Raw genomic sequence first — 13,802 nt, 5'->3', positions numbered from 1 at the left:
TAAGACCAAGCTACCACGTCAACACCCACTTAATTGTAAGGGGTTTAGAAAACCAAAACCATGCAAAGGTAGGCTTGGCATTCCAACAGAAGGTAGCAGAGTCATTTCCAGGACATATCTTGATGGACTGGCAGTGACCAATACTAGCTCAGAGCAACATTTGAAACACGACATAGGGTTACAGAGTGGCCAGCCAGTGAGCAAGGCAAAGAGGTGAAAATCATAGTATTCACAGATTTAGGTTGGTAAGTAAAATTCCAGACTATGTAGGTCCAATGCTTGTTTCTAGACCCTGCATATTCTTCTTTTTTTTTTTTTAGCCCTAATATACCATTCAAGCCTTGAGGCAAGACAAGGCTCTGGAAGTTTTACCTTGAGAAGAAGTAGTAACTCCTTTAGACAGTGCTATATTAATTCATTATTCAACAAATATTTACTGACTATTCATTAGTTCATAAAATTCTTTATGTAATTGTTATGTAACAGTGCTGTCAGGCACTGTTCTAGGTGTTAGGATTGTAACACTGAACAAAAAAAAAAACAAGCAGAAATTTCTGCCCTTATGAAGTTTATATTCAGATGGTCTTCTTCCCTCATCTATCACATTTGCCACTTTTCTAGAAAGGGTCTGTGGTCTCAGCCTAAGGGTGGTCCCCACCTGGAGGAGCAATGGTAAAAAGGCTTACTATGATCCTGGATCCTTTGTGTTGGGAAGGGACGTGGAGAAGGGAATCAGTGGGCAATCATACTTGCTGTCCAAATATCAACCCAGGATCTCAATGGCATCTTTATGCCATTAATGAATCTTCTCACAAACACATTCCTATACAATGAGAAAAGAATAGGTTTCTAAGAGACAGAAACAATGGTACTGGTCTAGAACCCACTGCTTTATAATGTTAACATTGATGCCATATTCTTTATTAGTCACAGTTTAGTTGAAGAAACAGAAACAACTCTGGATATTTTAAGCAGGAACTGATATGATGCAGAGAATTAGATGCTTACAGAATAGTTAGAAGTTACATAAAAAGGTACTTTCCTGTTTGGGCCTCCAGGAACATTCTAGAACAATAGGTCATCACTGGAACTATGCCAGGAAAAAGGGACACCGCTACTACCTCTGAAACCGCCACTGTTCAACATACAGAAAACTGGACAACAGATACTGAAATATCACCTGAGAAAACTCATGACCACAACCATGCCTGAGAGCAGAAATAGCCAAAAAGGGGCAGAAAGGTAGCTTCCACCTTCCAAATTTTCTGCAAGTGCACTCTAACTAGTGGAATTAATTTGCAGCCAGAACGCTAGCTGCAAGAGAGTCTAAGAAGGCAGAATGGAGGCTGAGTGAGCCCCATTCAAAATATGCGGCATCCACTTTAACCTCCAAGGTGAATTTGTGAAAGTACAGAGTCTTAGGCCTTCATTTGACCTAATGAATGAGTTTCTGGGTACAAAAATGGACATGTTAACAAACACTTACCCCAAGGGATTCTCATGCTTAGGAACATTTGGGGATAAATTAATTAGAATGATTAGGATGAGATCTGGGATACACAGTCATATTAAACACAACCAGAAAATATTTTTTAAATATGTGATTTTAAAAGAAATATTGAGCATGCTTATATAATTTAATTTTATGGACCTGATTCTACTCTGAATCAGAAAGTGAAATGCTTATCATCTCAGGTAGTTTTTCACTTCACAATGCAAAATGGGAAAAAAAGAATTTCTCTCCTCAGTGTTTTGCTCTCTCTAGTTCTTCATGCAACTGGGACAAATATTGACAATTTGGTGGCTGCATTTTATTACAGAAGTTCGCCTAGTGCTCTCTCAGGGGTATTTCAAAGCAATGTCCTATTCAGACCTCAAAATTTACTCTTTTCTAGTTTGCAAGCAAGGAACAGTTTAGCATTATTCCAAGGAATGAGAAATTGCTCATTTAGGAAAGCAAAAACGCATGTTCTTTCTTCATCTAGGGGAAGATTTCCATTGAATAAATGATTGCATCTGGCTTCTAAAGGTTTATTGATTTAAATGCATTAAATTGCTCAACTCAAAAATAAGTGGGAATTTATAATTCAAAGAGAAACATCAAATCAACCTTGCATATAACCTTCCTCACAGTGCCTTGAACAATGTTGGCTGAATTAATTAAAGATGAATTCCCTGTGCTGATTTACTTTGCTAAGATAATGCATCTGTAGCTTTTTCCCAAAGTGACTTAGTACTTCCTGGAAATTCTCATGGTTTTTGAGGTTTCCTTAAATGTGAATTTCAATCATGTAATTAAAAGGTTGTTTTAGTCATGGTAAGTAACACTGGCTGTTGTAACAAACAACCCACAAGTCTTGGTGGCTTAAGAAAATGAAGGTTAATTTCTTATTCAGTGATCCAACTGACTGTTGAGTGATCAGCCCTCCATCTAGTGATTAGTATTGTAGTCTGCTGGTATCTAATAGCTCTACCTCTCCTAAATCAGAGTCAAAAAACATTTTGTGTAAAGGGCCAGATAGTAAGTATTTTAGCCTTTGCCAGTCAAGAGGCAAAATCAAAGATATTATGTAGGTACTTACGGAACAAGAGAGAAAACAAATTTCAGCAAATATTATTTTGATGAAATTCAAAATATGATAACTGAGTATAGTTATTTGTAATACAAGCCTACCAATGAGAAAAATTGAATTATTTTGTTGGGGGATACAATTTTGCTTGATTGAGGTTTAAATTACTTTCCCTATGGTCAAAAGGACTACAAATGTTCATCAGTTAATGCTAGTCTGTATTGAATTTTTTTTTCTTATTTCATCTTTTCACATGGATAAGTTCTGCCAATACTGATATCAATCCATGAGTGTATGATTTTAATTGACTATATTCATCTCTTGAAAGGTAGTTTCAGGATTCTATACGATTCTTCTCTTGCCTTTTAACCTATCATTACATTGTAGACTAATCACTTCCGATTGAAGAGTAGAAGGAAGCTTCTCAATTGAACAATTATATGGATTATGAAATATGAAAATTTTTGTACTTGCATCGAGATACCAAAAATACTGCTGTTACAGTAGTCTGAGCTGGGAAAGCATATCACTGCAAATTTGTGTGGGAATGGAGATTTGGGTTTTTGTTTTAAATTTACAGCACAGAAAGTATATAAAGCAGCTTGAGGTTACCTGTGGCTCAAACAAAATTAGGTTGTTATGGAAATGACTACAGTGTATGTGTTCCACATGTAAGTGCTATTTTGCCTTGAAATTCTAGGTTGAATTCAGTAAGCATTATCAATTCTGTGGAAAAAGATGATTTCCAAAGTCATTCAGTATATGATGATAGTGGCTGAGCACAGCTTTCCTTGTTCAGAAAAATTTTAATTTTGAGTCTGTTTATTTTGATAATAAATTAACACTGCTAAACCATCAAAGTACTGTGTAGTAAGGCAGGGTAAGAAATCCAGCTTCTATTTCTGACAAAAATTCATGGAACTGGAGATGGATAAATCCATGAAAGCAAATGAAATATACCGTTGACACTTCCGTTTCAATAACACATGATAGATTCAAATATTTTCTGCAGAGTCTTTGCTCATAACTAAGATAATTAACAACCATAGGTTTTAAATACCTTATTTTTTCACAAACTTTGTGAATTTGTCCAACAGAACCTTTTTCTTCTCCACACATATTTTTACCATCATCGGTTGTAATACATCTTAGCAGATTCCACTTTATGTTGTACTGAATTAATGTTTTTTTCAACTTCTCTGAAAAAGTACTCACCTGTAGTTGTTCCACTCAGATGATTCAGTAACTTAAAACTTGGCATCCAATAAACAACTGAGTGGTATAGGTAACATTTACACATCAAGAACCGAAACAAACCACTCAAAATCATCTACGTTATGATTAATGTTTTTGTCAACTCTCCATGTTGTTTCCAATATCCTTAACTTTTTGAGCAACTGTTCTCATCAAAAGGGTAATAGTTTTGAATTATTTTTTTCTGGATGCATTTCTTCTGCTGCAATCAAACACAATTTAATTAACTCACCATAAGTAAACAGCTTTCTTGCTTGGCTAACAAATGAGCCACTGGAAAATGTATTTAGGTTGCAGCCTTATTTTTTTCTTTACTTTTGTAAAGAAATTCTACTGTGATAAGATATTTTGTTTTAAATTTTCTAATTTTTCTGGACATTGTTTTCCTGTCAGTTGGGAATATTTCAATATGTGCTCTGTTTGGCAATATCAAGACTTATTGTATTAGTTTCTTATTGCTGTTATAACACCACAAACTTAGTGACTTAACACAACACAAATTTATTATCTTACAGTACTGGAGGTTAAAAATCCAAAGGGAGTCTAACTGGCTAAAGTCAAAATATTGGGGAGTCTGTGATTTTTCTGGAGGATCTATGGGACAATCCAATTCTTGCTTTTTCAGTCTCTAGAGGATTCCTAAATTTCTTGCCTCATGGCCCCAGCCAGCAATTACATCACTCCAACATCTGCTTCCATCATCCCATTTCCTCCTCTGACTGACTGACTGTCCCACTTCTCCCTTTGTAAGGACCATTGTGATTACATTAGAACCACTAGGGTAATAATGGTCTCAATGCCTTTCTGGAATGATGAGATTCTGAACCAGACAGCCTGAACTGCTGTTAAGGGATTTTAAATTGTGTGTTTTTAACACTGCAGTGAAATAACTTAAGATATTCTTTGTGTTCTTAGTATGAGGGGCTATTATATGTCATGTTGGCATAAATTGTTTTGTTAAACGGAAGGTGTTTCTAATGGTGTTTCAGTGTTTGTATTGATACAAAGTAAGTTATTACTTTGCTCTGGGTGTTTTGGCCACTGAGAAAATACTGTATTGCAAAGGAAACAATCTTATTTCTTAAGACAATAAACTTATATTTTAACAAGTTCTTCACTTCTGTTCATTGATTTCTAATTGACTTCATGCTTCACGCTGGGAATTGAGAAGTTGTTTGAAGTAGGATAGGTAAACCTCAGCATATAATATAAAATTCATTCAGGTCAGCTGCAGTGTTTAAATTACACATTTTAAATCCCTTTTTACAGACACTAAAGTAAAAGATATGTCTTTCTGGGTTGTAAACATGTGGTAATAACAATATTATACAGTCAATGTTAAATAAAACCCAAAAGTGGAATGTGCAGAAAATAGGATTTGGTTAATTTGTGGCATCATTTTTATGTTTGCCTTTAACTTTTTTAAAAACAAGATTCCTAGAATAGGTTGGTACCTTCTGTTAAAGACTTACAGCATTCCATTTTGCTTATAGTGTTGTACCACAGGGGACTCCCCCAGGGACCATGACTTGCTGGTGTGCGTATGTATTTACAAAAACAAAAGAAAAAGTTACCCATTGGGATACAAGGTAGCCATCATAACTAAAGACGGTGGCTTTTTGAGGTGCAATTCCCTGATTTACAAAATTATTTACAATGGGTCTTATTGTTTTTGTGACAGGATTTATTCAGACTGCTGTGCTCTTCATTTGATGTGCCAAAATGCTATTAATCTAAATATTTGTAAATAAAGTCTTGTATCTAGATTAAATTTTAAAATCTCTATCTCAAGATCCCTTAAATTAGTTGCACCTGCAAAGTTCCTTTCTTTCCTTAATATTTTTACTTTATGTATGCATAGTTCCTTTTGACATGTAAAATAACATATTCGCAGGTTCCAGGAATTAGGATATGGACATCTGGGGGGGGGGAGTGGTATTATTTTGCCTACCACAGCTAAAAGGTCATTGTATAAAAAACACAACGCTTTGCCACCTAATTTGTTAACAAAATAATCCACACTCCAGTATGCCTCAAACATGCACCATATGAAGTCCACTTTTTTCTTCCTTTCTTGTTTTCACCTGACGAATATGCACTGATAGTAAAAGGATAAAATAAAATAAAATGTTACAGTACAGTGATATGGATGGCAGTCAAAATGTGGTCGTTATAACTGCATCATTGCAATGTAGAATGCACTGAGTCAGCAGGGGGCAGCAGTGAGGGCACCACTCATGGTCTCTGCTGTAGCTATTCAACCCTGCCGCTTAATGTGAAAGCGGGCATAAACAATATAGAAATGAATGTGAATGTGCATGTGTTCCAATAAAACTTTATGACATTACAAATTAAATTTTATATAATTTTGAATGTTGTGGAATATTATTATTCTTATTTTTAAAGGTAATTAAAAAATGTAAAGCCATTTTAGCTCATGGTTGTACAAGAATAGGCAGTGAGGACAACAGGGGGTGTGTTTCCAAAATGGCAGAAGTGATGGATATGGATACCCCAAGTGACACCAACAACAGCATGAGCAAGAAGCACATTGAAGTGAAAAAATGAAATGCAGTAGCCCTCTGGGCCTGGGATATTGTGGCTCATAACTGTGCCATCTGCAGGAACCACATTATGGATCTTTCCATAGGATGTTGAGCTAACCAGGCATCCGCTACTTCTGAAGAGTGCACCGTTGCATGGGGAGTCTGTGACCATGCTTTTCACTTCCACTGCTTCTCTTGCTGGCTCAAAACATGGCAGGTGTGTCTGTTGGACAACAGATAGTGGGAATTCCAAAAGTATGTGCACTAGAAAAAAAGAATTCTTCCATCAAGCTCAGCTGTTCTGTTATTCATTTAATGACTTGCCCTCTTGTTCCTTAATTATAAATTAGATAGACCCGTGTCTTTTATGATTTGTCTTTCCAGTTTGCTATTCCTGCAGCCATATCGTATTGATATTCTGTGTCAAATGAAATCCAGGTGGATTCTAGAACAGATGCTGTCTGTTGTATATATGTGAAAAAAGTGAACATAAATAAAGAGTCCCCTCTTCCCAGGTTGGAAAGCCAGCTTTTGCAAGAGACATATTTGTTCATTAGAGACAGAGCAGAATTGTCCTGTGAGCACATTGCTTGGTCACGAGGAAGCCTGCTTATTGATGGCAATCTTGGGAAAGTTGCCTCTCTGCTCCAAGCTTTCCTCCTCTATCAAGTGGCTTCTAAGGATTAAGTGGCATCAGGTGGACAGAGAAAGAGTCTTTGTAAACTGTAAAGACACTGTACAAATGTGAACTTTCTGTCTGACATGTTGCTTTCTCTTCTTAGTTTGGAAAAGTAAACTTGAAAAAACCTAATATGTAATCTTGGCTGGCTAAGAGCAATTTTTGAACTTAAGTTGAAAATTGATATTTAAAATTGAGTTAAGGGCTTCCCTGATGGCGCAGTGGTTGCGCGTCCGCCTGCCAATGCAGGGGAACCGGGTTCGCGCCCCGGTCTGGGAGGATCCCACATGCCGCGGAGCGGCTGGGCCCGTGAGCCATGGCCGCTGAGCCTGCGCGTCCGGAGCCTGTGCTCCGCAACGGGAGACGCCGCAAAAGAGGGAGGCCCGCATACCACAAAAAAAAAAAAAAAAAAAAAATTGAGTTAATTGGAGAATTCAAGTTTCCTTCCCTACTACCACCCTTTGCAATTTGTTTAAAATGTCTTTTTTTTTTTTTGGCAGTGCATGTGCCATGTGGGATCTTAGTTACCTGACCAGGGATCGAACCTGTGCCCTCTGCATTGGAAATGCTGAGTCTTAACCACTGGACCACCAGCGAAGTCCCTGTTTAAAATATCTTGGTCTAATATTGATTCAATAGCCATATAGTCTCTAACTGAGGAACAGTATAGTTTACTGCAGTGGTTCTCAAAGTATAGTCTGAGGACTCCTGTGGGTACCTGAAACCCTTTCGGAAGTTTCACAAAGTTCCTTTTCCAACTGCATGACCATGAGGCCAGCTTTTCTTTATATGCTTCAACCAAAGCAACATGCTGAATGAAGAAGCTGACGTGAGAATCCAGCTGTCTTCTATGGTCAGATATAAAAGATTTGCAAAAATGCTGCTCTTCTAATGATTGTTTTTGTTTTGAAAAAGTTACTTTTAATAAAAATATGCAAAAAAAAAAAATAGGCAGTGAGCCAGATTTGGCCTATGGGCTATAGTTTTCTACCTACTTCTAGAGCCTTGGAGCCCTCCACTGCAGGAGGCTGTGTGGACTATGCCTAGAGTTATACTACTTCACTTTTGCCCACCTTCCATTACTTAGAACTCAATTACCTGATCATACCTAACTGCAAAGGAGGCTGGGAAATGTAGTTTTTCTATGTGTCCAAGAAAAGGGAATATGTGTATTGCTGAACATTAGCATTTTCACCATTGCCTGCTCTTTCTGGTAACCAAATTTTTATTCTCTCCGTTTCCCACATCTAGAGTACACTCATTTCCAGGATCTCAGATAATGCATGTCCTCTACAATCTATCAGATACAGTTTCTCATAGTCCTGTGACTATGCACTTAGTATCCATCCCTAATATCCACCATAAAGAACAGTTCCGTTTGGAAAGGGTAAAACAGGGAGACAGCCGTTACTGGTCAGAGGTAATCCGGTTGGACAAACCCAGAGAGCAGGGGGAGATCTTTGACTCTTCTCTGAATCAGCTCTCTGGAAGGAACTCTTTTGCACATTGTGCTCTGTGGCCCCCTGACTCTATCCTTTGGGAGCTTCCTCCTCATCTCTTATCCTCCTTGCACATCTGAAGTGGGCTGTGCCTTCCTGGGGCTGCAGAGTTTTGTCGGCCCACTGTCTGCCCAATGATTATTTTACGCTCTTTAATTACAAGCTCCCTGAGACCATCCACACGGTTTGATGTGATATGCAATTTCTTCATGAGCAAAGCTTCAGGTCTATTTGCTTGCAATCAGTACCATGTGCCTGTAACCATACCCAAAGATGCTTCCCAGACGTTGGTCTCTAATCAGCTTGATTTTATTGCCTGATCCCTCCAATTGTTTCTTCTTAATTTAATGGTGGCTAAAAATGGCTATTAATGTGTGTGATCTTTGCTGCAAGACTTAAGTCACTTTGAGCAGCAAAAGTTTTTTGGTTACTCCACGCCTTTCTCAATCACATCACTTACAGTTTAGGATCTAGAAACAAAGATATTTCCAACGCTTTGATGGCCCACATTTTTAGATTTTTTTCTATTCCCTCTTATTTCTACTTATAAAGTGACCAACTTTTTCCGGAGCTCATTTCATTTCTTTCTTGTGCCAGAGGCGGACAACACTAGTTTGTATGCACTAACATTGTTTTCTAACCTCTTTCCCTAGAGCTACAATTCAGTAAGCACAAGATCTGCCTACCAAATTATTGCTGGCAACAGATTTTTGCAAACGTCTTTCCCATAACACAATGCTTTCCTGATTTTCAATCTGCTGACTACCTTCCTACTGATAAACCATAGTCTCCAATTTCCACTGGAAAATTTAAGTATTATTTAGGCTAAGGGCAGTAGCAAACAACATTAAAATCTCAATAGCTTAAAGCAATTCAATTTTTTTTTTCTCCTTCATATCATAAGACAATTTGGTGTTCATTGGGCAGCTTTCTATGCAGTCATTCAGACTCTAGTCCTCGGGAGGGGATTTGAAAGAGCTAGATAAGGTTTCAAACCTAATGAAATAGGAGTTTAGGTATAAGAGAGGAACTTGTACATCTTAGGAAAAAGTAAACCAAAACTTAGGTCCAGATAAAGAGCAAGACTCATTAGCTGCCAAGTGCCAGAGAATTGGGTTAAAGTTCTTAAAATATCTTCTCGGATTCTCCTAGGATTGATCAAGAAATTCCAATCAGCAGGGAGGCATATATTGGCCTCAGCTGTAGGATCTAGAAGGAGACAGGAAAGGAAACCAGAGAGCTGTTACATCTCCCTCCAAAGAGCACCCTAGCATGGCTGTGAGTTGACCAGGACCTGGGCAGAGCTCCTGCTTTTAAAAGTGCAAGTCGTCACTCTTTCCTTGTATTGCTCCTCGTTTGCATTGTAACCGTGGAAGTTGGTTTAAAGCTTAGGAGTACCTTTCGATTTCTTTTGTTTTGTTTTGGAACTCACAAAGTTATTTATATCAGGATTAGCTGTGTATGCAGTCCTATGGTGAACTTTCTTTGATTTTCTTTCTTTTCCCAGTTAAAGCCACTAATCTCAGTGACTATATAATATAATATATGAATAAGTAAAAGAACGTAATCTTCTTGACAGCTTTGTACGTTAGATATTATTGTCGATAGGACAGTAATGTTAGGATAGATATCCATTTTTTTTAGAAAGTGAGCTTCACCATGATTAAGTTAGGAAATGACAGGGCAGGGATGTGAACTCAGGTCCAACACATTCTTGGTTTTTAACGACTTTCAGAATATTTAAGGGAATTTTGGATAACTAGTCTTGCTGCCCCTCCAGTAACCCCAAGATGCAGATATCTTTGAGGACATAGACTCAAAAAGAGCTGTCTGTAAATGCTGGCGCGTCCTTGAGTTGGGGTAATGGCTTGGCATCCTGTATTGGTCCTGCTAGATACAGATAGTAAATGGACCACTTCAGAGGGCAGTGGGTAGGACTTGCCCTGAGCAGGCAATATTTTCTTAGAGCTTATGTTAAGGATATTTAGCCTTCATTTGCTTCAAATGGAGCAACATTCTGATGCTATTTCTAGGGATCTCAAGAAATCTAAATCTATCTCTCTTACAGTTTTGGTAGTTAGAAATCAGGTTGCTCTGCAATCTTTCCCAAACTTTTCTGAACTGAGGAACTGAAGCCTTTCTCTGCAGGGCTTTGGCTAAATTAGAAGCCCTCATGGGACAGCCCTCTGGTACATCTGCCTCATATCCAGAGGAGCCAGGACAAGACTGGGCTTCCCAGAGCCCTGGTGAGCTAGATGTTGCAGCTGCCTCTAGGCTCTGAAAGAAAAATTCTGTGTTTGAATAATAATATATGTAACGGGCTCAGGAAGAGAAATGTAGAAAGTATGACTTATATTTGCTAACAGGCAAAGATTGACTCATTTGAGGATCTGAATAAATGAATATCTCTTGGGAAGAAAATTTAACAGAATAATTGGTAGCAAACTAGTGGCTTTAGGTTGCTGTTAGTGGCTTTTTGTAAAGGATTTAAGAGTGAGATTCTTCTACCAGCCTCTTTGGCACCTGAGAATAATAATAAGTATTAAGAAAAATATACTTACTGCACACTTATATTAAGTACTGGGCTAGACACTTATGAATATTCATTAAATCCTCACAAAAGCCCTACAATGTAGGCAGTATTTTTAACTCCATTTTGTAGGTGAGCATACTTAGGCTGTCAGGCCTAGGGAAGATATCTGCCTCCCTGGGTTCCAAAGTGGTAACTCCACTTAGCCCAAAATTAGGGAAAATAAACTCACTTGCCTCTACATGTCAAATAGGGAAAGAAAATCCTGGGTGCTGTGTTTGGTTGGCTCTGTCCCTTATGCCTGATGAATCCTGAGAATCAGTTTCTAGAGCCCTGAGGTCTTCACATGTGCAGCAGTACGACATTTATAGATCTTTGGAAAGGCAGAAGCCTTTCTGTGGACATAGATCCTCAGCTTTAATTGATTTAGGGTGAAAAGGTAGAGAGTTTGGGGCTAAGGGAAGAAGGAGGCAAGTTTCATTGAGGTGGGTTATGTGTGGATTCAGCAAATGTGATCCCTTCACTTTGGCTTTACTAAAATGCTTTGGGGATTTTGATCATGCATTTTCTCTATGTTTACATATAAGAAAGAGAACAACTGTCTGGGGCAACAAATTTCTGAATATCCAATGGGCTACATATATTGCTGTTGAAGTTTCCCCTGGTTCATATAGCATAGGGTAGAGGTTGACAAACTATGGGCTATTGGCCAAAAATGGCCACTCATTCACTTATATATTATGCTCTCCAACACATGCTCTACCTTGATATATTAGCTCTACAATAGCAGAGTTGAGCAGTTGCAACAGAGAATGTGTACCTGAACAATTTACTCTCTGGCCCTTAAACGAGGCTTTGGCCTCAAACTCACTTTTAGTCAACTCTCTGCACTCTATGTGAGCTGGAACTTCTTTCATTCTTCCTTAGTCTAAGACCTGATGCTATAGGCAGAATCTGGTCCAAGATGGAGATAAGAGCCTCCAGAATTCACATTCTCCCATGGACATACTAAATCTATGGCATAATAGTAGACACATATATCAATGGAAACAAAATAGAGAGGCTACAAAGAAACCCACGGAAGTATGGTCAATTGATACGACAAGGGAGCCAAGAATGTACCATGGGGAAATGTTAGTGTCTTTAATAAATGATTTTGGGAAACCTGACAGCCACATGCAAATGAATGAAACAGGGCCACCATCTTATATCATACACAAAAACCAACTCAAAATGGACTAAAGTCTTATATTTAAGACCTGAAACTGTAAAACTCCTAGAAAAACAAAACTGTAAAACTCCTGAAACTGTAAAACTCCTAGAAAAACAAAAGGGGATAAGCTATGACCTTGGTTTTGGCAATGATTTTTTTGGACTTGAAACCAACAGCAAAGACAGTAAAAGGAAAAATAAATAAGTAAGACTACATCAAGCTAAAAAGCGTCTGCACAGCAAAGAAGCTAATCAACATAATGAAAAGGCAACCTGTGGAATGGGAGGAAATATTTGCACATCATATAATAATAAGGGGTTCATATCCAAAATATATGAACTCACATAACTCAGCAGCAAAAAACAGAAACATTCTGATTTAAAAAATGAGATGATCTGTATAGACATTTTTCCAAAGAAGATATACAGATGTCCAACAGGTACACTCAAAGGTGCTCAATATCACTAATAATCAGGGAATTGCAAATCAATTTTACAATGAGATATTACCTCACACCCTTTAGAATAGCTATCATCAGAAAGACAAGAGATAACACGTTTGGGCAAGATGTGGAGAAAATGAAACTCTTGTGCACTGTTGCGAATGTAAATAGGTGCCATCACTATGGAAAATAGTATAGAGTTTCCTCAAAAAATTAAAAATAGAACAACCATATGGTCCAGAAATCTGACTTCTGGGTATATAGCTGAAGGAAATGAAATCAGGATCTTAAAGAGATATCTGCATTCCCATGTTCATTGCAGCATTATTCACAATAGCCAAGATATAGAAACAATCTTCATGTCTGTCAACAGATGAATGAATAGAGATCTTGTGTGTGTGTGTGTGTGTGTGTATAATATTCCAATATATATTGGAATATTATTCAGCCATGAAAAGAAGGAAATCCTGCAGTTTGTGACAACATGGATGGACCTAGAGGGCAGTATGCTAAGTGAAACAAGCCAGACAGTGAAAAACATGTACTGCATCGTATCACTTATATATGAAATCTAAAATAAAAAATCAAACTCATCAAAACATAGAGTAGAAAAGTGATTGCCAGGGGTTAGGGACAGAGGAAATAGGGAGAGGCTGGTAAAAAGGTAAAAACTTTCAGCTATGAGATGAATAAGGTCTGAGTATCTAATGTAGAACATGGTGACTATAGTTGATAACACTGTACTGTATAATTGAAATTTGCTAACAGAGTAGAACTTAAATTTACTCTCTCTCTCTCTCTATATATATATATATGTAATGAATGTAATGTGTTAATTAACTAGATGGCAGAAATCCTTTCACAATGTATACAAATTGCAATTCATCATGATATACTCTTTAAATATATTACAATTTTTTTGTGGATTATACCTCAATAAAGCTGAAAAAAAATCTAGAGCATAAAACTATTGATAGTCTATTCTGTGCTAGCCATGGGCCAAATATGCCAATGCAATAACTATCTTTATTGTTAATCATCATTTAATGAAGTGTTTTACTGGTGTCCC

The 13,802-nt window shown here is 37.6% G+C and overlaps 1 pseudogene; it reads left to right on the top strand.

The window, feature by feature from the left end:
• The first annotated feature begins 6,302 nt into the window (after nt 1–6,302).
• On the top strand, nt 6,303–6,638 carry LOC102996214 (RING-box protein 1-like; annotated as a pseudogene).
• The last annotated feature ends 7,164 nt before the right edge of the window (nt 6,639–13,802 follow it).

This window comes from Physeter macrocephalus, chromosome 6 (genome assembly GCF_002837175.3).
Source record: "Physeter macrocephalus isolate SW-GA chromosome 6, ASM283717v5, whole genome shotgun sequence".
Classification (NCBI taxonomy): domain Eukaryota; kingdom Metazoa; phylum Chordata; class Mammalia; order Artiodactyla; family Physeteridae; genus Physeter; species Physeter macrocephalus.
Note: the sequence above shows the minus strand (reverse complement) of the source record. Positions and strands in the feature narration are given on the sequence as shown.